We start from the raw sequence: 21854 nt of genomic DNA on the forward strand, positions 1-21854 counted from the left end.
CAGAAATATTTTCCCTGTTTTTAATATCACAAGGCCCATTCTTTGCAAAGCCCAGTGTATTCTGGAGATGGCTGGCAGTCTCCAGCTTGTTCCTGTAGCAGCTCAGCATTCTGGCCCCCCTGAGGCCTCCTCTCTGTATCCCTCAGACCTGGCCCAGTTCTGACCAGCAGGTTCTCAGGAGCCATTTGTCTGATGGAGGAATGAGAAATTTGGTAATCAGAAATTAACCATAGCTTGGTTTTTGAGATAATTGAGTTAAACATTCGAAAGGTCTCCTTTGCTTTCCTTTCAAATAAATTGCAACTTTTTCTCTTTCAATATCTAGGAAGCCTAAAAAAACAACAACAACAAAAAACAGAGGGTTTCTATCTTGAGCCAAAACTTCAATGGGACTGGAGGCAGTAGCTCATATTAGCAAGATAGAGTAATAAGTAATAGTGCTATGAATATCACTTAATATAGGGAAGAAGCGAATTTCTCAACCAATCAATGTAATCTCCAAGAATTAATTCTGTTCTTTAAAAGTGCAGTGTAGGCTGAGCATGGTAGTGCATGCCTGTAGTCCCAGTGACTTGGGAGGCGGAGGCAGGAGGATCACAAGTTCAAAGCCAAGCTCAGCAATTTAGCAAGGCCCTAAGCAATTTAGCAAGAACCTGTCTCAAAATTTAAATAAATAAACGATAAAAAGGGGCTGGGGATGTGGCTCCGTGGTTAAGTGCTCTGGTTTCAATCCCTGGTATCAAAAAATAAATAATAAAAGTAAACAAAATGCAGCGGGTATGATAGTATATGCCTGTAATCCCACTGTCTCTGGAGGCTGAGTCAGGAGGATCACAAGTTCAAAGTCAGCCTCAGCAACGGTGAGTTGCTAAGCAACTCAGTGAGACCTTGTCTCTAAATAAAAATACAAAATAGGTCTCTGGATGAGGCTCAGTAGCTGAGTGCCCCTGAGTTCAATCCTTAGTACTAAAAAAAAAAAAAAAAAATGCAGTTTTGTTGTTTGTGGTTTCAAGAATCAACAAATAAATGGATTTAAAAAAAATATATTTATTTATTTTTAGTTAGAGGTGGACACAATGTCTTTATTTTACTTTATGTGGTGCTGAGGATCAAACCCAGTGCCTCATACATGCTAGGTGAGCTCTCTACCTCTGAGCCAAAATCCCAGCCCAACAAATAAATGAATTTTAAAGGGGGGGGGGGGTGACTCTGGACATTTGTCTATACAGTAGGGCCATCCTTTAGAACATTCCACAGCAATGGAAGTATCCTGTGTCTTCCCTGTGCACTGCAGTATCACTAGCCACATGTGACCATACTTGAAATGGGGCCAGTGTGACTAAGGAACTGAATCTTTATCTACTTCCAATTAATTTAAATTTTAATAGCTTCTGATTACCACATTGGACAGAGCATGTGTTCAATCCATCCATCAGTGCAACCATCCATCTGGCTTGCGAGAGGAATGTGCTAAACTTCAGCAAGTACCTTAGATTTTGTGGTGAGATAATTGTTCATTGAAAAGGGTTCTTGTCTTTCAAACATTCACTTTTACATTTGTAGTTTAACACACATCACACGTTGTTGATGGCAGTGAGTTTTTGAAGCCAACTTCTAGAAATTAATTGGATCCTAGATTTTCCATACTTTAGTTGTTCGTCTTTAGTGTACTTTCTATATTTCCATATGCTTATGGATTTTATACATTTATATAGTCATGCCTTGCTTACCAGCAGGGATATGTTCTGAGAAATGCCACACTCAGTGATTTCATCGTTGCGCTCACAGGTTTCATCCATATTGAAGATTTGCTTCTGCAAGTAATTTTCTTCTACAATCAGCTTATCTAGAGTTTCCAAAAATCCTTCAGCTGCCTTCACATCAGCACGCATAGACTCACCGCTCGCTTTCACATTATGGAATGAATAACAATTTTTGAATCACTTAAACTACCCAGAACTAGGAAAAAAAAAAAAAAACAAAAAACTTTTTTTGCTTTTGGCTGTGATCATCATGGTTCTAAAAGAGATGTGCTCTGTGTCTTCAATTTAGATGATTCAGAGTTTCTCCATGTTCATGTGGCTTTTCTGGAACTTTTCTTCGTCTCTTTGCCTTCCGGGAAGCAGATCCGTTAAGAGCGTTCACCCCTTCCTTGTTGTCCTTCAAGGTCATGCTATGGTAGAATGGGACATTCCTGATGGGCAAGCAGTAGCCATTGCTGATTCTATAGTCCTCCATTCCTTTAATTCTGTTTCCAGGTCAGTCATTCAATGCGGAGTGTTACTGGCAATATCAACGGTGGATTTCATATGCTCAGGGGCCATGATAAAAAGGACAATGTGAGATTAATCAAGCACAAAGGAAATGATACAATCAAGAGACGCAGTTAACATGAGCCCTGTGAGGCTGCTGTTGATGTAACATGGTGCACTGTTTTACAGACAGGAGTTTTCAAATAACTAAAGAATATGCTCTAAAACAATGCATAACACCATAAACACATAAACCAGGAGCACAGCCAGTATGACCATCATCAAGCATTAGGTACTTGATTTTATGTGCTATACCTGACCTGGCTAGGAATGCTCTAGGTCTGTTTACATCAACATCACACCAATATATATCAGTAATGAGATTCACCAGGATGTCACTAGGTGATAGGAATGTTCCAGCTCTTTTATAATCTCACGGGACCACCATTGCATATGCAGTCTGTCAATAACTGAAGCATCATTATATAGCACATGACCATAGGTCAATTTAAAATATTGAAATAAAAATACAAAACAAACTAATAACCTTATCTGTTTGCCTCCAATATGCAAGAGGATGGTAATTGTCAGATTTTGCACCAATTTTTAGCACAAGCTAAATTAATTTTTAAAATAGACTCTTTTTTTGGGGGGGGGGCGGTTACTGGGAATTGAACCCAGGGGCACTTAACTACTGAGCCACATCCCCAGCCCTATTTTGTATTTTATTTAGAGATAGGGTCTCGGTGAATTGCTTAGGGCCTCCATAGCCTTAAGTTGCTGAGGCTGGCTTTGAACTTGTGATCCTCCTGCCTCAGGGAGGGATTACAGGGATGCACCACCGTGCTCAGCTATACATTTAAGAGGCAGACTAAAAACTACCAAGATCATGCAATATTACGTGATTCAGAGAATGGAAACAATCTCAACAAGATTTAATTAGCAAAAAATATTCTACGATTCACAAGGTAGTTTGAAAATATTTTGGCAATGGCCACATAAGTAGTACCATTTGTGTATAAGTGCCCATTTAAGAGGAATAAGAGAATGATAAACAGACTAATGGCATCACAATGAGTTGGCTGTGTGAACAAGACCTGAGCTTGCGCAATTCCATCACGGAATTGATGGTTTAAAAAAAAAATTGGGAGGAAAAGCTGGAATTTTGGAGATGACCAAGTGCCTGGTTATGCATCATTGTGCTCTGGATTCCCCTGTGAGCAAAACCTAAGTCAAAGATATCTGTGGAGAAGTGATCCCAGGGAGCAGGCATGAGAGACCAGAGAAGTGACCTGGGGAAGGAGACAAGACCAATAGAAGGGCTCACGATGGAGCTGGTCATCCCTGCAAGAGACTGTTGCTCCACCTGGGACCCCCTAAACAACCTTAGGCAACATATTCCAGAATTCTCTGCATTGGGCACAAAAGGCCCACTACAGAGAAATCTTTCTGCCCCTGTTGCCCATTGGCAAAAAGTGGCTTCTGGACATTAACTCTTGTTTTCCTTTGGGTTCCCCAAAAGCCAACTCTGAAATAAAGTTTAAATTAATTTATTTGAGAGGTAATTCCAGGAAGCAGGGTAAGGGAGACAGACAGAGAAAGGATATGGAACAGTGGGGGGTCCAGTCTCTAAAAGGCTAGCACCGTGGCCAGCTGGAGCTTAATCCCACACGGAGACCCTGGGACCAGTGCAGAGCACATGGTGGGTACATCATGTTACCTGGCTACCCCTCCCTGACAAAGAAGCCTAGAAATATCTTTTTGTTGTTGTTGTTATTTTGGGGGAAGGTGTCGGGGATGGAACTCAGGGGCATTAACCATGAGTCACATCCCCAGCCTTATTTTGTATTTTATTTAGAGACAGGGTCTCACTGAGTTGCTTAGGGCCTCACTAAGTTGCTGAGGCTGGCTTTGAACTCGCGATCCTCCTGCCTCAGCCTCCTGAGCTGCTGGAATTACAAACATGTGCCACCATGCCCAGCTAAAATACCATTTTTAAGTGGGCATTTCATACCTCTAACAAAACTTATTAAGGAAGAAGAGAGAGAGAATGGATCTGAGGAAGAGAGTTATTTTCTCTGATATTGTCTCTGATACTCCATGGATAATGAAAGCCATTTAGATGTTGGGAACACTGATCTTGAGGCCATCTTCTGATCAGCAGGATGAGGCACTTCTGTGTTCTGAACATAGCATGACAGATATCTTCAAATAGTTACTGTATTCTCTACTTTACTTTGCCTGAGCTTGTATTTAAAATTATTCTGGGCTGGGCGTGGTGGCGTATGACTGTAATCCCAGCAGCTGGGGAAGCTGAGGAGGAGGATCTCTAGTTCAAAGCCAGCCTCAGCAACTCATGTAGGCCCTATGCAACTCAGTGAGATCCTGTCTTGAAATAAAATACAAAAAAGGGCTGGGGATGTGGCTCAGTGGTTAAGCGCCCCTGAATTCAATCCCTGGTACCAAAAAAATAAAAAATAAATAAAATAAAATTATTCTGACCTTTAACATATCAGCAGTCATTTGATTACAAGGAACAGTAACCCACTCAAACTGGCTTATGGGAAAAAAAAAAAGAGGATATTTTGGAAGGAGTCAGGGTTATCACCAGGCAAAATGTGAAGTAGGTTTCGTGAGGGAGAAGGAGAGAGAAACAAAATCTTGGAGCTAGAAAATCAGGGAGGAGTTCTGAGGCCTCACCCAGCTGGGCCCTTGTTCTGTCCTCTCGGCGTCTCTGTGTCTTTGGTCCATCTCGCTGATTCTTCCTCTGAACGCCCTGCTCTGTCTCTTTGTAGCTAAGGAAGACCATACTTGCCCCAAGCCTGATCCTAACCTCAGAGTTCAAGTGCACAGCCCCAGTTTTCTTGCCCCGTATTCTCAAAAGAGGAGAAAGTGGCCACTCGGCCTCAACTATGGCTTGTTCCAGTTGGGTCCCACAGCCAGATGTGGGGGAGAAAGGGGGCTGATGTAGTGCATGGAGCCCTCCACCCCAGCATGGAGAGTAGAAGACCCTTTATGGAGGGACATTGGATGAGCACTATCTCTACTTACTGACAAAGATACTTTTAAAGTGTGGGGAAATGCAAAAATTATAAGAAAGCAGGGTCCCAGGTGGTTGGTAATCAAGGATGCATCACAAAAATCCACAGGATTCAACACAAAAATTCATGGTGGTGCACACCTGTCATCCCAGCAGCTTGAGAGGCTGAGGCAGGAGGATCTGAGTTCAAAGCCAGCCTCAGCAACTTAGTGAGACCCTAAGCAACTCAGTGAGACCCTGTCTCTAAATAAAAATATAAAACAGGGCTGGTTCAGTGGTTGAGTGCCCCTGAGTTCAATCCCTGGTATCCCTCCCCCAAAAAAAAAAGAAAAATTCATAGGAGAGTGAAGGTAGTATTATCACTGTAATTGAGAAACTATCACGAAGGAGGTGTCTCTGTGGGTGACGAAAGTCATTTCCATGTTGGGGACACTAATCTGGAGGCCATCTCCCGAGCAGCAGGATGCGGCAGTTCCATGTTTTGAACATGGCATTGTTGAATTCATTAATCATTAGAGGTGCTTGGCATTCAAATCAGCCGCAGATGATGAGTGTCCCTGATTGCAGCCTCGGGATCTAGTTTTCATTTAGGATGCTCACGGGTGATTCGGATATGTTTTTGATAATGGTTCCACATTTCCTTGCCAGCGTCAGAAGGGCTCTTCACGGAAAAGCTGATGGGGGTAGAGAGATGGGAGGGAGAGAAGGAGAGGACAAGACCCACCTCTAAACCCAGCCTCTGGGTGCCTTGCAAATTATTCCTTGACAACTCACATTTTAAAACATTTTCAAATACTGCTTGTGGTTCTAAGTGTGAATCCTAGAAGGCACATCTCATCTATCTTTCTGTTTGTCTATCATCTGTGTATACTTCCATCATCTTCTTGTAAGGCAACGCCATCATGGAACTATCAACTCAAGTGCTTTGGCTAAAAAAATAATAATAAAAAAAATTGTGGCATGGTGTCAAGATTTACCAGCCTGGTGACAACTTTTGTTGTTGTTGTTGAACCCAGGGGCACTTAACCAGTGAGCCACATCCCCAGCCCTTTTTCATATTTTATTTGGAGACAGGGTCTCAACTGAGTTGCTTAGGGCCTCGCTAAGTGGCTGAGGCTGGCTTTGAACTTGCGATCCTCCTGCCTCAGCCTCCCCAGCTGCTGGAATTACTGGTGTGCACCACCATGCCCTGCCCAACTTTCAAATATGCATTTAAAATGAAGAAATTGTGGTAGACCCTGACCAATGGGGTCCTGACCAGATCCTGTTACTAGTACATAGTAGTCTCTGTGTCTTCCTTAGAAAACTACCCCTGGAGAAATGGACACGGGCTTCCACCTTGCTGAACTGGTAAGCCCACAGCCAGTACCAGCCTAACACTGGTGTACAAAAGGCTGACTCCCTTGCCTTATGATGGGACTGACTCTGGTACAACTCACACTTCATAGCATCCAGGGGGTCAGGCAAAAGCAAGCCTCTGACTGAAGCCATATAAGCCATATTCTTGCTCAATTGCTTCCCCAGCTATATCCTGCCCTTGGTCGTGACCTCTGAGCACTCCCCAGTAATTAAAGGCATTAGAATTTCTGTGGAAAGCTCTGCCTCTACAGAACCTGAACAAAGATGGGAATGTTACCATATTTAAAAAATAAGTAGACCCTATTTATCTACAAAGCATATTGGCAAAGGAAAATATAGAGTGTTGGAAATAGTTGTATTAAATGTGATGAAATATTCTTTGGCCAAGAAAATAGAGACCTGAATTTTCCTTTTACCTTTAAGTCATGGAAATAAGTAAATCACTTGCTAAGCCTCAGTTTTGGACAAATGAAGAGACAAATCCTTCCTTCATCATCTTTCAATACTTTGATGTTTTGAAGATATAGCTTTTACTTTCAGTAGTATTACTGGGATAAGCTGGAACAATAACTCTGGATAGATAATATTTTAGATGACTTTTAGGTCCTCTAATATCGGAAGGGCTCTCAGCAAGTGTTGTGAATTTTGAGCAGCTATTTTTAATTATTTATACTTAAGTAGATAAACATTTATAACTTAAGAGTTATATACTATAATTTATTGGCTAATTTAAGAGATAGCTGAAGCCACAGGACAATGTAGAAAAGTATCCATTACAAGAATTGATTTTTTTTTGAGTTTTGTTTTCCTGATAAATTGCCATGGGAGAAGTAGATGAAAAGCATTATTCGCCGTCTGAGTTTGACGCATACGCTACAATTCACTATTTTAAGAAATCTGTTTTGTACTAAATTGTCTGAGTCATTAAAATTTCCTTCAGTACTCCTTCACCAAAGTAAAAGGATTTTCTGTCCTGATTCTATAATATGGATCTTAATCTCTAGGATATGTAAAGATCTCAAAAAACTTAAACCAAAAGAACAAATTACCTAATCACTAAATGGGCTAAGGAACTAAACAGGCACCTCACAGAAGAAGCAATACGAATGGTCAACAAACAGGAAAAAATGTTCAGCACCACTAGCAATTAGAGAAATGCAAATTCAAACTACACTGAGATTCCATGTCATGTTGTAGTTCATAGAGTTCTTCTGAGGCTGTTGAATACATAGGATTTAATGAAATGAGTTTAATTCTTCTAGAAAATTCTCTGTAGATGACTAGCAGGTGGATGCCTAGGATGCTAATTCTTGTCACATCTTCTGTATTTTATAAGGTTGCTATCTTTCTGCTTCAGCCCAGGAAGAGTTAAGTTCCCATCTGTGGTCTAATGAACTAATTTCACTCTTGCTATTGAATGTTAGCCCCAGCCTCCTGGGATACACGCTGCACGAGAATGAGGGCTTTGACCCCAAACTTCACCTCCACGATGCCATCACCTAGAACTGCACCCGCTCCATCATAGCTATCCAGATATTTCCTGAATGAGTAGATGAGTAGATGAAGGCCTGGTTTCCTCATTCTGAATGCCATATACATAAACATCTCCTGTTTCCTAGTTTTCTACCCAATGGAAAGTTTACTCTTCCTTTTAGGACCTTCTAAAAATTCCAGGTTATTCCTCTACTTATGTGGATTTTCATAAAAGAAATGTTCTGCTTGGGAGAGTCATGGTTTCTCCCTCAGCCATCAGGAGTTAGACGGATGTTTCCTAACATAACCAGGTTGTGCAGTAGGAATCCAGGCCTATTATCCTTCAGACAGATGTATAGGAAGACAATTAAACTTTTTAAAGCATTCCATTCATGCCAAGCAATACATGAAGGGTGCTATGTCCTCTAGGCACCCTGTGCAGTTGCTATTTTTTTTTTAAATAGATTAGGAAACTGAGTTTTGGAAACATCATTAAGTCCAATGCCACATGGCAAATAATTTATATAAATATGACTTAAATCTTAGTGGGTCTGACTCCAAGTTCAGTATTATTTTTTCTAATCAATTTATTTCAATGGTCTTCATGTTACCTAAGCATATAATCTATTCAATTCTTCAGTTTAATAAAAAGAATTTTTACTAAAATGCTCTATGTATTCATTTTCATTATTGAAAAGAACAACCAATAAGTTCAATGGCTGCATTGAATAAATGTGTAAAATTTATCATATTTTTATTGAAATGTTTGTTCATTTAGAAACATGTTTTTCTAAACACGAATATAATGGATAGCAGTCATAACGGAAATGAATAGTACAATAATTCATTTTTTTTTCAATATAGGGGATTGAACTCAGGGCCTCAGACATGCTAAACTGGCACTGTACCACTGAGCTAAACTCCTAGCCCCAATAATTGACTTTTAAATACTTCTGTTTTAAGAGGTACAGGTTATTTACCTTTTAAATTTTACAAAGCATTCATTATGTCCTGAGGGCATTGCAAACATTTTTTTAAAAAAATTACAAAGCATTTATGTAGACATACTGGCTTTGGACATATTCTACCATGTAATTCTGAACTTAGGGATGACTAGCAGGTGGATGTGGAGAATAAAATGTCCTTGTATGAATTTACACTCCCCAGTATCCCTTCTGTGGTCATAGTGCCATATTTGCAAATACCATTTTCAATCAGGGTGGTGTAGGTAAAGGGGACCTGATTGAGTTTTCCAAAAGACCCCAGTCTGGGTCTGCCTCTGCCTCTTGAAATCCTGGGCAGACCATCTGTCTCCCTGTCTGAGCTGTAGGGTGTTCTTTTCTAGAATGAATACACTCATACCTGCTCAGCCCATCACCTGGGTTTTGGAAATTGAATAGTATGTGAGCCGTGTGCAGAAGCATGCCTGCAAATCAATAGTGCATTGTACACACAGATGGCATTTTATTCTAGCAGACTGGAGAGAATCACTTCCAAGTGAGCTCATCTACTTCCAGGTGTGGGCAAATTATATAATCTCATCTGTAAAATTGCAATGCAAATACTTCCTCATAGATTTATCATGCTCAGGATAGTTACACATGCATGTAAAATACTTGAGAGAAGAAAGATTCTCAGGAAGCATTCAGCAGAGGATAGCTACTGGAAGTAGTAATGGAAACCACTAAATGTGAATTTTTTTTTTCTTCTATTCAACTTTTTAAAAATTAGATATCACTTCATGCACATGACCTTCTCGACTCTGCCAAATGAGACTTCTTTAACAAGTGTGCATGATCTTCTCCCCTAAAATACAATGGTCTCTGCCAGTTTCACCAGAAGAATGTAGTTAACAAAACTATCCCAATGGGTAATTCCAAGCAGTTGAAGAGAAAACCATGTTGGTCCCAAGGGCTATAGAATTGATCCATTATTTAAATTAAAAAAAAAACAAAGTCTCCAAATCTACCTTAGAGACAAAGACAGCACATGAATTCTCCAGGGCCTGCTTTTGCCTTTCCTTTACAACTGTTCTTAGTCTAGAACTATTTTTTTTTTTAAATCTATTTAGTCTACAGTTAGTGATGACATGTAAATGGAAAATTTTCTTGGAAAAAATAAATGCTGGTTTAATTAATTAATTTTAGTTTTTTGGTACTGGCAATTGAACTCAGGGATAGTTTACCACTGAGCCTATTTTATACTTTTATTTTGAGACAGGGTCTCACTAAATTGCTTAGGGCCTCACTAAGTTGCTGAGGTTGACCTTGAACTTGTGACCCTCCCAACTCAGCCTCCTGAGTTGAGTCACTGGGATTGCAGGCATGTGCCACCATGCCTGGCCCCCTTGGTTAATTTCAAAACTTGGCATAGATAGCTGCTAGCAGATCATTTCCTATAAGTAGGTTCCCTAATAGGCAAAAGCACTTAGGAACTCAGGGGAGATTTCAGGAAAGGCCACTGATTCTAGTCCAGCTGCCCACACAATGAGACCTTCAATCACATTGAGGGTCAGGAAAGGAAAAAAGAAAGTGTGTGTGTATGTGTGTGTGTGTGTGTGTGTGTGTGTGTGAAGGAAATTTTAAATTACTGGTCATTTGCTTATAGTTTTCCTTTTTTAATAATGTCTGAATTGCTACAAAAAACATAAAGATCCGGTCAGAAAAATTGCATAATCTGCAAAGGAATTGATCTTCTAAATTGCAGAACAAAGTACTACCTTTCATATCTTGTGAAAGAATTTTTCTCCAGAAGCCTCCCAATTATAATTCTATGGCATAAAAATATCAGGTGTAAGAATCATGAATAACTCATACAAAATACTCAACATTTTCCTACTCATGTTGTAAGTATCAAAGACATTTAAAAAAAACCTATGACAAAAAAATGGGGAATAAGATTGATCAAATTGTATTATGAACAAATATGGTGTAATGAATCTCACTATTATATATAATTATGCATCAAAAAATTTAAAAAATCATGGGTCTCACTAGAAGAAAAGGAAGGGATTTGTGATGAATTGTTAGCCTTTCTGGAAGTTACATTTATGTTATTTAATTTTATTAATTTCAATTTCCATGTTAAATTTAATCCAATATCTAATTTAATGGTTTATTGATGAGGCAAGTCAGCATCTTAGTAAATGGAACTTCTTCGTACAGTATTTTTTCTTAAATGATTTTTTTATGAAGAACAGGCAGTAGTTAAAACATTTTGCATAAGTTGAGGATCAGACAGACCTGATTTTTGTACTTGGCCTTCCATGTTACCCATAGGCCAATGCAGAAAGCTACTTTATCTGTGAGCCTCATTTTCCAGATCTGTAGAATGCTAATCATGCATTAGCTAGCATCTCCCCCAGTGACCACCTGCTGTTCACATTGCTCACATTTTATGTGGCCATCCCCTGCATTCCACTGTGTCAGTCTGCCCAAATGTTTAGCCCATGAGGCAGGGAACAGAAATTTCCAGGTCACAGCCAGGGAAGCAATGAGCCTGCAACCACTACACTATGACTTTGAAAGTCTATTCTCCAGCTCCAGTTGAGCCCAGGAATAACTAGCCCTCACTAAGAGCTTGACAACAGTCTCATGAGATGAGTTGGAACCATCCAGCTACACTCCCCCTGGGTTCCGGATCTTCAAATTTTATGTAAGATAATAGATGTTTATTATTTCAAGCAGATAATTTTGGAGTTAATTTGTCACACAGTAAGTTGATAATCAAAAACCTGATAGGCCAGCTGTGGTGGAGCACACCTGTAATCCCAGCAGCTCAGGAGGCTGAGGCAGGAAGATCTTGAGTTCACAGCCAGCCTCAGCAAAAGTGAGGCCCTAAGCAACTCAGTGAGACCCTGTCTTCAAATAAAATACAAAACAGGGCTGGGGATGGGGCTCAGTGGTCAAGTGCCCCTGAGTTCAATCCATGGTACCCCACACACACACAAAAGAAATGATAGGAAAAAACAGTTTATCCTTTTTACTCTGAACAATTGGGAGAGTACTGAATATTTGAGTGCTATGTGATATGTGTGTTTTAGACATTTTTAGACTTTTTTCCTTACACAACCTTTATTTATTTATTTTTTTTTTTACAAACCTATTTTTAAACTAGATTTTGATTAATCACAACCTGGAGAATTTGCTTAAAATGCATACCCATAGGCCCCACCACCAGAAATTCTGATTTAGTAAGTCAGGAGTAGGGCCCAAGTATCTTTATTTTTAGTTAACGTCCCAAATGTTTGAGATGTGGGTCACCTACCCACACACCAGCTCTTGAACTCTGCCCTTTGTCAAACTGAGCTCTTAGTGCCTCTCAGACCTTGTTCCAGTCCATGTTGTATATTCTAGGATTCATCTGGGTTTACCGTGGGATTTCCCCAATTCCTACCCTGAAAATCCTGAGCCCTGGAGAATCCCTCTGTCCTGGGCAAACTAGAACAGTTGGCGCTTCCGATGACAGTCTGAGCAACTAGAATAATCCTTCCACTCCAGTCTCTGCATTTCCACCTGCCAATGCCTAACCCATCATTCAGGGCCAATTCCGATGTCATTTCTCCACCCGCTCACATTTTTCAGATCCATCTCCATCATCCCCAGAGCCTTTGATTTGTCAAAGCATTTTTTTTTTTTTTTTACAGCGTTTTGTAAGAGTAACACTTGTACCTTCTTTATCCTTTGCAAATCCCTGGAGGCCAGGACGGCTGTCTCATTCATCTCAGGAATGTCAGGCTCCTTGATTTCAGGTGTCAACTCAAGTTCAGGTGCAGTGCTGAAGAGCTAGCCTTTGGGGGAAGAAGAAAGCATCTCTCTTTAGTGAGATTTCTCAATATGCTTCTTTTCAGCCCATTTGAATTTAAAGCAGTCTCCTGCTCCTCACTCCTGAAAGATTCCAGAGGCCGCCTGATAACTAGGACGGCTATACCAAAGCAGTTGATTCCTTTTCTGACAGCTGATAAATCTTCACCAGAAGACCCCACGGACGGGTTCCTGGGAACTTTCACTGGTACATTCCCTCCCTCCGCCTATCAGGTTTACCAGTGCCAAAAAAAAATATGAAATTAGTTTGTAGATGATCCATTAAAATTTTCCAAAGAGTTAATTATGATGATAAAGATCAAAATCACAGGGAAATCAATGTGCTTAATGATGACTTCAAATTGCAATGAAGTCAGTCAAAGCTCTCCCTCATCCTTGAAAAGGATTACATTTTCTTTGCCTGATTTCCGCCATTCTTCAAGCAGAAGAGAGGTTTCGTACTTGGGACACAGGTGATTGAAATCAATGGTTTGACATTAACTCGGTTTAGACTCAAGAAAGGAAAATCCACTGACCCAGGGAAAAGAGGGAGATTTTTTGTTTTTTCAACTATTATGAGTTTTATTATGCTTGCTCTCCTAAATTATAAAATTCATACTCTCCACAGTGAAGGAAGAATAACTAGAAGAATTTCTGGAACAGCAATAATGCTAGTTTTCTCATATTGAATACTTAGACTGGGGTAAGATGCATGCTAATGGAAGCATCTCTCTTAAGCTAGTGTTGTCCATACACTTACTTTCCATAGGTTTGAACTTAACCTTGGGCTTCATCTGATTTTGGATATTGCACTGTCTAGCTTCATTTTCACAATCATCCAAAGGAGGAGAATTATTATTGTCTGCATTTTTGCAGGTGAGGAAAGGAGAGCCATCTAATGATGCTTCTGGGGTCATTCTGCTGGGTTGCAGGCGTGGGCGAGGATGCAGAACATGCAGTCTGACTTCCACTCCCAGACTCTTACCTCCTGTCTAAGACCCCTGCCAGCCTTCCTTCTCTACCAGACTTGCAAAAGAAATGTCTAGCGCAACCCATTTTCTTCTTGAAAAGTCACTTTTAAAGTGGTCACTGAAATATTAACAAAGCACGGAGTTTAATTCCTTTTGAAATTTTGTTCTTTTTAGATATACATGACAGTAGAGTGCATTTTGACATGTCATACGTACATGGAGTCTAACTCCCCATTCTTGTGGTTGGACATGATGTGGAGTTTCCCTGGTCGTGTGTTCATATATGAACATAGGAAAGTTCTGTCCCATTCACTCCACTGTCTTTCCTGTTCCCATCCCCTTCCCTTCCCTTCATTCCCCTTTGTCTCATCCAATGAACTTTTAATCTTCTCCTTCCTTGTTGTGGATTAGCATCCACACATCAGAGAGAATATATGGCCTTTGGGTTTTGGGGATTGGCTTATTGTACTTAGCATGATAGTCTCCAGTTCCATCCATTTTCCAGCAAATGCCATAATTTCATTCTTCTTTATGGCTGAGTAATTGCTGGTGGGACTGCAAATTGGTACAACCACTATGGAAAGCAATATGGAGGTTCCTCAGAAAACTTGGAAGGGGGACCACCATTTGACCCAGTATATACCACTCCTCGGTCTATACACAAAGAATTTAAAAACAGCATACACAGTGACATAGCCATATCAATGTTTATAGCAGCTCAGTTCACAAAAGCTATAGAACCAACCTAGGTGCCCTTCGATAGATGAATGGATAAAGAAAATGTGGTCTATACATAATGGAATAATTTCCTTATTTTTAATAAGTTTCCCCAGCAGTAGTGTACCAATACATGCATATTTTAGCATCAACTTACATCAGGATTTCAGGAATGTTCCAGCATCCTCCCTCTTTGCCCTTTAATTAATTAGCAGCTTCCTGAGCCCCTTGCAGGCAGGATTATGGTCTCTTCCTACCTTTGCTATCCCATCACCTCTGCCTTCCTGTCAAGTAACCTTTTTTTAATTATTAAAAATTGAAGAAAGTCTTGTGAGAGGCCTTTTCTATTGCAGATAATCAGCCCTCCATTCACAAATTCTGTGAATTTTGATTTTCATAAGTTAAGTTTGTTCAAAGAGGTCACACATGGAGATGAAGTGAGAAATCCTGTGTTGATCAGATTCTCAGGAGGAAGCCTACTTAGGCATTTCACTTCCAAGAAAAAAAACATTGGCTCTGGTCTAATTGCAGTTGGTACTAATAGAGATCAGAAATATGGCTTGAGAAGGACAAAGTTCATGACCTTTAATCTTGCTTTGACATCATGGAAAAAATAATGAATAATGATGATTTTTTAAAAACAAAGTTAAGGACTTTGAAGGACAAAATGAAAAGGAAGATTACCTTAAATAATATTAAGCAATGTTAAAGCAACAGAAGAAAGAGTGTCTAAGAGTTAATTAAATATAAGAATACTAAAATCAAATACCTCATTTTGAGGTATTTGGAAAATACCAAATAGTTACTTGGAAAGAGCCTGATCCTTTCAGGTCTTTTCAGCTGAGAGAGAACAGAAACTCTACTATCTTCAGTTTTTAATTGTTCATTGTTGGTGGGATGTAAACATTCTAGGACAAGAGATCTATATATTAGCTTTGGTATTTTTACCCTAAAAATGTCAGACATATAGTAGAATATGCTTTTTAGCAAATTTTGTTTACCTACACATATTTGATTTTAAACAACCTCATTGAGATAGACTTGACATATAATAAATCATGAGAAACTTTTTATTGCTTTTCATTTTTGTGCATAGATCTACATTTCATCTAATATCTTATTCCTTCCATTCAAGATTTTCCTAAACATTTTTATACTGTACATCTATGGGGGGTAAATGTTTTCAGCATTTTTATGTCTGAAAAAGTCTTTATGTCATCATTGTCAAGGACATTTGTACTGGGTATAAAATTCTAGAGTGTGAGGGGTTTCGTTTTTGGCATTTTTTTATTATATACATTTTGAATTTTATGTTTGATTTATTTCCAATAGATAGTTGTAGTTTTATGGATAATTTGAGGCATAAAACTGTAGCAATTTATTCAAATTTGCTTTAGAAGTTAGAGATTTTTAGTCTCACAAGATAAATAATACTTTTCTTATTATCTGTACGATGATTTTTAAAATTTATTTCTTACATACATGACAATAGTGGAATGCATTACATTCATAATTATCCATTCACAGCAAATTTTTCGTAACTCTGTATATAAAATATGTTCACGCCAAATCATGCCATTATACATGAGCTCTCTTATTTATTTTTTGCATTACAATTCTTAATACACCTTTATACCACAATTTGGCATTTTAAAGATGTTGCTTCACTATCTTTTTATTAGCATGGCTTCTAAAAAGAAATTTTCTGTAGTTTTCATCTTTGTTTCTACACAATGTGTCTTTTCTCCCTAGACTTTTTCTTTATCATACATTTTGAACAAATTTACTGTGATGGAAAGTTTCCTCATTTTTAATACGTTTGAACAATCGCCTAATAAAATTCTATATTGTACACTGCTTATGTTTACTGTGCTTGGGGAATCATTAGATTCCTCGGATCCAAAGGTTTATAGTATTGCAATTATCATCTAATTTTAAATTTTAATTAAATGTAAATTTTATGGTTTTCATAAAATTTCAACTACTATTTTTTAGTTTTCTTGTCTGTCCTCCACTTCCTTCTCTGGAGACTCCAATTTCTCATATTAGGCCTCAAAAAATTTGTCCCACTGATGCACTGATGTTTATTTTAAAATCCTTTATTTCATTTTGTATAGTGTCTATTGCTATGTCTTCAAGTTCATGAATTTTTTTCTTCAATTCAAACCTGTCATTGATCTTATCAAATATATTTTTCATTTTAGACATTGCAATTTTTATCCCTAGAAGTTCATGTTGGATTTTTGTTTGTTTTTTTCAAATGTCTCTCCTCAACTTCTTGAAAATCTATAATAGAGTCATAGCTGTCTTAATGTCCTGGTCTGTTAATTCTAATACCTATGTTGCTTTTGGTTCCATTTCAACTGACTTTTTTCCTCATCATGGGCTGTATTTTCTGGGTCATCTTTGATTGGATGCCAGATTTTGTGAATTTTACCTTGATTGATGCAGGATTTTGTGGGGGGAGGATAGGGTACTGGGGATTGAACTCAGGGGCCCTTGACCACTGAGCCCCATCCCCAGCCCTATTTTGTATTTTATTTAGAGACAGGGTCTCACTGAGTTGCTTAGCACCTCGCTTTTGCTGAGGCTGGCTTTGAACCTGCAATCCTCCTGCCTCAGCTTCCCAGGCTACTGGGATTACAGGCATGTGCCACTGCGCCTGGCCAGATTTTTTAATTCTGCAAATTTTATTAAGCTTTGTTCTAGGAATCAAGGTAGTTACTTGGAAAGAGCCTGATCCTTTCAGGTCTTTGCTCAAAGATTTGCCCCATCCCAACAAAGACTCCTACTTTTCCATTGGCTCTGATGGATTCACATAGCCAACACAGTGCCAATTCTAAGGCCACTCTAGAGAACTGGCTGGATTAGACCTGGGTCCATGTTCCAGCCTTGAAACAGCAGTGAATCCCTACCTGAACCATATGGCATGAGGTTGAGAGGGAAGCTATCCCAGAAAGAAATAAGAAAGAAGACCTATGGGCCAGGTGCGGTAGTACATGCCTGTTATCCCAGCGGCTTGGGAGACAGGAGGATCAAAAAACAGCCTCAGCAATTTAGCAAGGCCCTAAGCAACTCAGCGAGACCCTGTCTCTAAATAAAATACAAAATAGGGCTGGGGATGGGGCTCAGTGGCCAAGGGCCCCTGGGTTCAATCCCTGGTACCCCCAACTCTGAAAAAAAAGAAAGACCTATCTCACCGGAGGCTCTTACCAGAAGGTTTGCTTTGTGTGCCTGGGTTAAGACATTCATTCTAGTATGTTGGGGGTGTGCCAATGAACCACTCCCTGCAATGATTCCTCTAGCTACCTGATTGCTACCCACAATACACACAGATACCATGTAGTGCAGGTTCTTCATGCACCCTTCCAATAATCAGATGTGCAAAGGTGAAGATGTGCAAGTGACCTAGGACAGAAGAGGCAGGACACCTGAGGGATTTTCAGGAAGCAGGTTTATGTAGCTGCAGAAGTCCAGGGTGGCTATCACCTAAAAATCTCTGGACCCTGAACCTGGAAATTTTTTTAGATTTATACTCAGTAGTGTGGTTATGTGTCAGTGGATGGGTACTTAGCAGTTCCTCTGTGTCCCACATTTCTTAGGCTAGACAGAAGTTTCACAAGTTTTATTTGCAAGCCTGGCATTGACAAGAAAAAGGAAGCTTTAAGCCACATTGAGCTCTCTGCTGCTGACATCTTGTGTAAAAATCTTTCAGACAAGAAGAGAAGCTTAATTATGGGGGAAGGGTCCTGAGAAACATATGTATTACAAATAAAGTAAGGGGGGTCTCTTTGGTGGGGGTATGTGCTCTACTTTACAAGTGCAAGTGAATACAAGAGATGGTATTTTTCAAACTCTTTTTTTTTTTTTTGTTTTTGTTTTTGGTGGGTTTTTTGGTTTTGTTTTGTTTTGTTGGTACTGAAGATTAAACCCAGGGGCACTTAACCACTGAGCCCCATCCCCAGCCCTTTTTTATATTTGATTTGGAGACAGGGTCTCACTGAGTTGCTTAGGGCCTCACTAAGTTGCTGAGGCTGGCTTTGAACTCTCAATCCTCCTGCCTCAGCCTCCTGAGCCACTGGGAATGCAGGTGTGCACCACTGCGCCCAGCCCTTATAAGACTTTTAAAAAGAAATTTCCTCTTTTGGGGCCTTACTTTCCTCATCTTCAAATAGAGAAGGTAGTCACAACATCGTGGTCCCTTTCAGACCTAGAATTCTGTGATTCTCTAAATCCCTGTCCCCCACTGACAATGTAAATTCTTATGTTGTACAAATATGAAGTAGATATGACATGAAATAAGCCATAATAAGTAATCCTAAAAATATACCTAAAAGCCACTCAACCTATGAGGAGGACTGTTTAACATGGTGGATGTTTTCTAGAGGATCTCTCTCTGTGGATGCACCAATAACATTATGTATATGATTTTACGTACATAAGATTGCCCATACTTGCAGTTTCTGTAAACTGCTGGCCAAGAACTTAATTTACTATTATTAAAATTATCAATTTGCAACCTCCTATCAGCTGGGACCTAGGTACTACCCAGCAATCTCTCTGTTTCCTTAGCGCTCGCTCTCTCTCTCTCTCTCTCTCTCTCTCTCTCTCTCTCTCTCTCTCTCTCTCTCTCTCTCCCCCCCAGAGGGGAACATTGGCTGTAATGGATTCATATACTCAGATTCAAACTCTAAACTCTGTGTATCTTCATAAGCTCCCACTGCCTTCATCTTCTTCTTCTCCATCAGCAGAAACATTCATTTCCTGCCTCCACAGAAAAGAAAATTCATTTCCTCCAACTCCCTGTGACCAAGCCTATTACACAACTTGCCTGGGTTCACATACTCCTTTTCTTCTTCCTTCATGACACACTGAGAGATGCTGCCTGGTTCTGTTCCCCATGGACTCCTCCACCTGTGTCCTGGGGTCCCTGTCTCTTCCCAACAAAGCTTGGCCCCAGCTTTTGTACTGAGCTCCCCCCAATTTTTCCCACTCCAGGGCCACTGACCTCTGCTCAGTTGTATGAGCGGACCAACCTCTTTCCTGCCTTAGGACTCTTGTTCTGTTTTTGGTGGTGGGGGGATTGGAGATTGAACTCGGGGGCACTCGACCACGGAGCCACATCCCCAGCCCTCTTTTGTATTTTATTTAGAGACAGGGTCTCATTGAGTTGCTTAGGGCCTTGCTAAGTGGCTAAGGCTGGCTTTGAACTTGCGATCCTCCTGCCTCAGCCTCCCAAACCACTGGGATTACAGGCGTGCACCACCGTACCTAGCAGGACTCTTGTTCTTGTTCCTCTTTCTGGAATGTTCTTTCCTCTGCTCTGCTGTGACAGGCTTCTTTGTCCTTCTCGATCTCCATTTAGACATCCTTCCCTTGCAGAGGCTTCTCGGAAAGTCTCAGCACTCACCCCTTCACCTCAAGGGGCTCTAATCACCAACACTTTTGTTCCGTTCATAGATCTGACCACTGGACTCTCAGTTTGTTCTTTTGTTTATTGTCTGATTTCCTTTCAAACTTAGCAAATCCATAAAGATAGAAACTCTGTTTTTAATATATATATATATTTTAAATATTATATATATATAAAAATTTAATCTTAGTTTTATGATTTACCAGGTGAACTCTTTGTTCTTGTTGGCTTTTCTGAAAAATGGGACAATAGTACCCAATTTTTCTGAAGATGTGAAATAATTTTTGTTGTTGTTGTTGTTTTGTTTGTTTGTTTTGCTTGAAGTCAGAGGCACTTAACCACTGAGCCACATCCCCAGCCATTTTTATATTTTATTTAGAGACAGGGTCTCACTGAGTTGCTTAGGACCTCGCTAATTGCTGAGGCTGGCTTTGAATTTGTGATCCTCCTGCCTCAGCCTCCTGAGTTGCTGAGATTACAGGCATGTACCATCACCCCTGGCCATGACAAAGAAAGAATTCCAAAATTCATTCTCTTTCCACTTCCTTTGATTAAATAAGGCTACTAATTTTGAGAGCTAGAAGCATTGACCATGCTCAAAACCACAGATTCCACAAACATTGGGGAGAATAAAATTGGGTAAACATTAAATGTGGATTGTATTTCTTGATGCAGAATAGTCTAGTTATTTAGATGACAACTTTGAAGTTTATTCCTGCAAGGTATTTCTTTCAAACACAGAAAAAAAAAAACCCTACATATTTTAGAACTTATTTTTAAAGCATCAGTATTATATTATAGCACCTTGATTTTGTTAAATATAACTTGAAGGGGTTTAGTCTATTTCTGACCTTTAAATACAATAGCATTTTTTCTTTGTGATGACAAAGTAAACTTTTTTTTTTGTATAATCTATGGATACTAGAAAGAATCTGAAGAGAAAAATATATTTTATTCTCTTTCAACCTTGTTCTGTTGAGTTGTTCAGGTCAAATATTTCTATAAGAATCCATTTCTATTATAGGAATAATTTTATGACATTGTTATATAAGTTAAGAAAGTCATTATATGTGGATAAAGAGAAAGAAGAAATTCTTCCTGAGCTCCTAAAGGAGCAGTAAGTGAATTAATTATCTCCTGTAAGATCACTGGTACCTTAAAAGTAGGGACTAGGCTTTTTTTCCCTTTCTTATAGTCCAAATTATACAGCTTATTGCCTAGTGCACAGCAGGTGCTTATTCTTCAATATCATGGAGAGAAAGAAAACTCTCTCTGCGCATCTTTTAGGGAGAAGAGTTTAATAGCCCCATGGGGATGCACAGATGTTTCCATATGTTCACCCACACCCCTGAGAACAGGGAACCAATCTGAACACAAAGAAAATTCCCCTCGAATGAAATCACCCAGGGCTTCTTTGCATCCTGGTTCAGCAAGCTCTAGTCGGGCCCTCTGAAGTGTCCCTGAAGCGGTCAGCCAAGAGGTGGCATGTCAGGCTGGCTGTCAGGGAACTAGCAGTCCCCATCTTGGAAAAGGGTGAAATTGTAACTACTCCTTATGAGTGTTTATGGCTGGCCTGTCACCATGGGGGTCCGCTGTTGTCACCAGCCCAATTAGGTCTGTTGAATCAGCCAGTGAGGAGAGATGACCTCTTTGTGTGTGTGTGTGTGTGTGTGTGTGTGTGTGTGTGTGTGGTATGGGGAATTGAACTCAGGGCCACTCAACCACTGAGCCACATCCCCAGCCCTGTTTTGTATTTTATTTAGAGTCAGGGTCTCACTGAGTTGCTTAGGGCCTCACTTTTGCTGAGGCTGGTTTTGAACTTGCGAT

The 21854-nt window shown here is 39.8% G+C and overlaps 1 pseudogene; it reads right to left on the minus strand.

Annotated features, from left to right (window-relative positions):
• Nucleotides 1-2043: 2043 nt before the first annotated feature.
• Nucleotides 2044-21854, minus strand: part of LOC114082536 (casein kinase II subunit alpha'-like) — a 178121-nt pseudogene continuing 158310 nt past the window's right edge.

This window comes from Marmota flaviventris, chromosome 1, assembly GCF_047511675.1.
Source record: "Marmota flaviventris isolate mMarFla1 chromosome 1, mMarFla1.hap1, whole genome shotgun sequence".
In the NCBI taxonomy this organism is placed as follows: domain Eukaryota; kingdom Metazoa; phylum Chordata; class Mammalia; order Rodentia; family Sciuridae; genus Marmota; species Marmota flaviventris.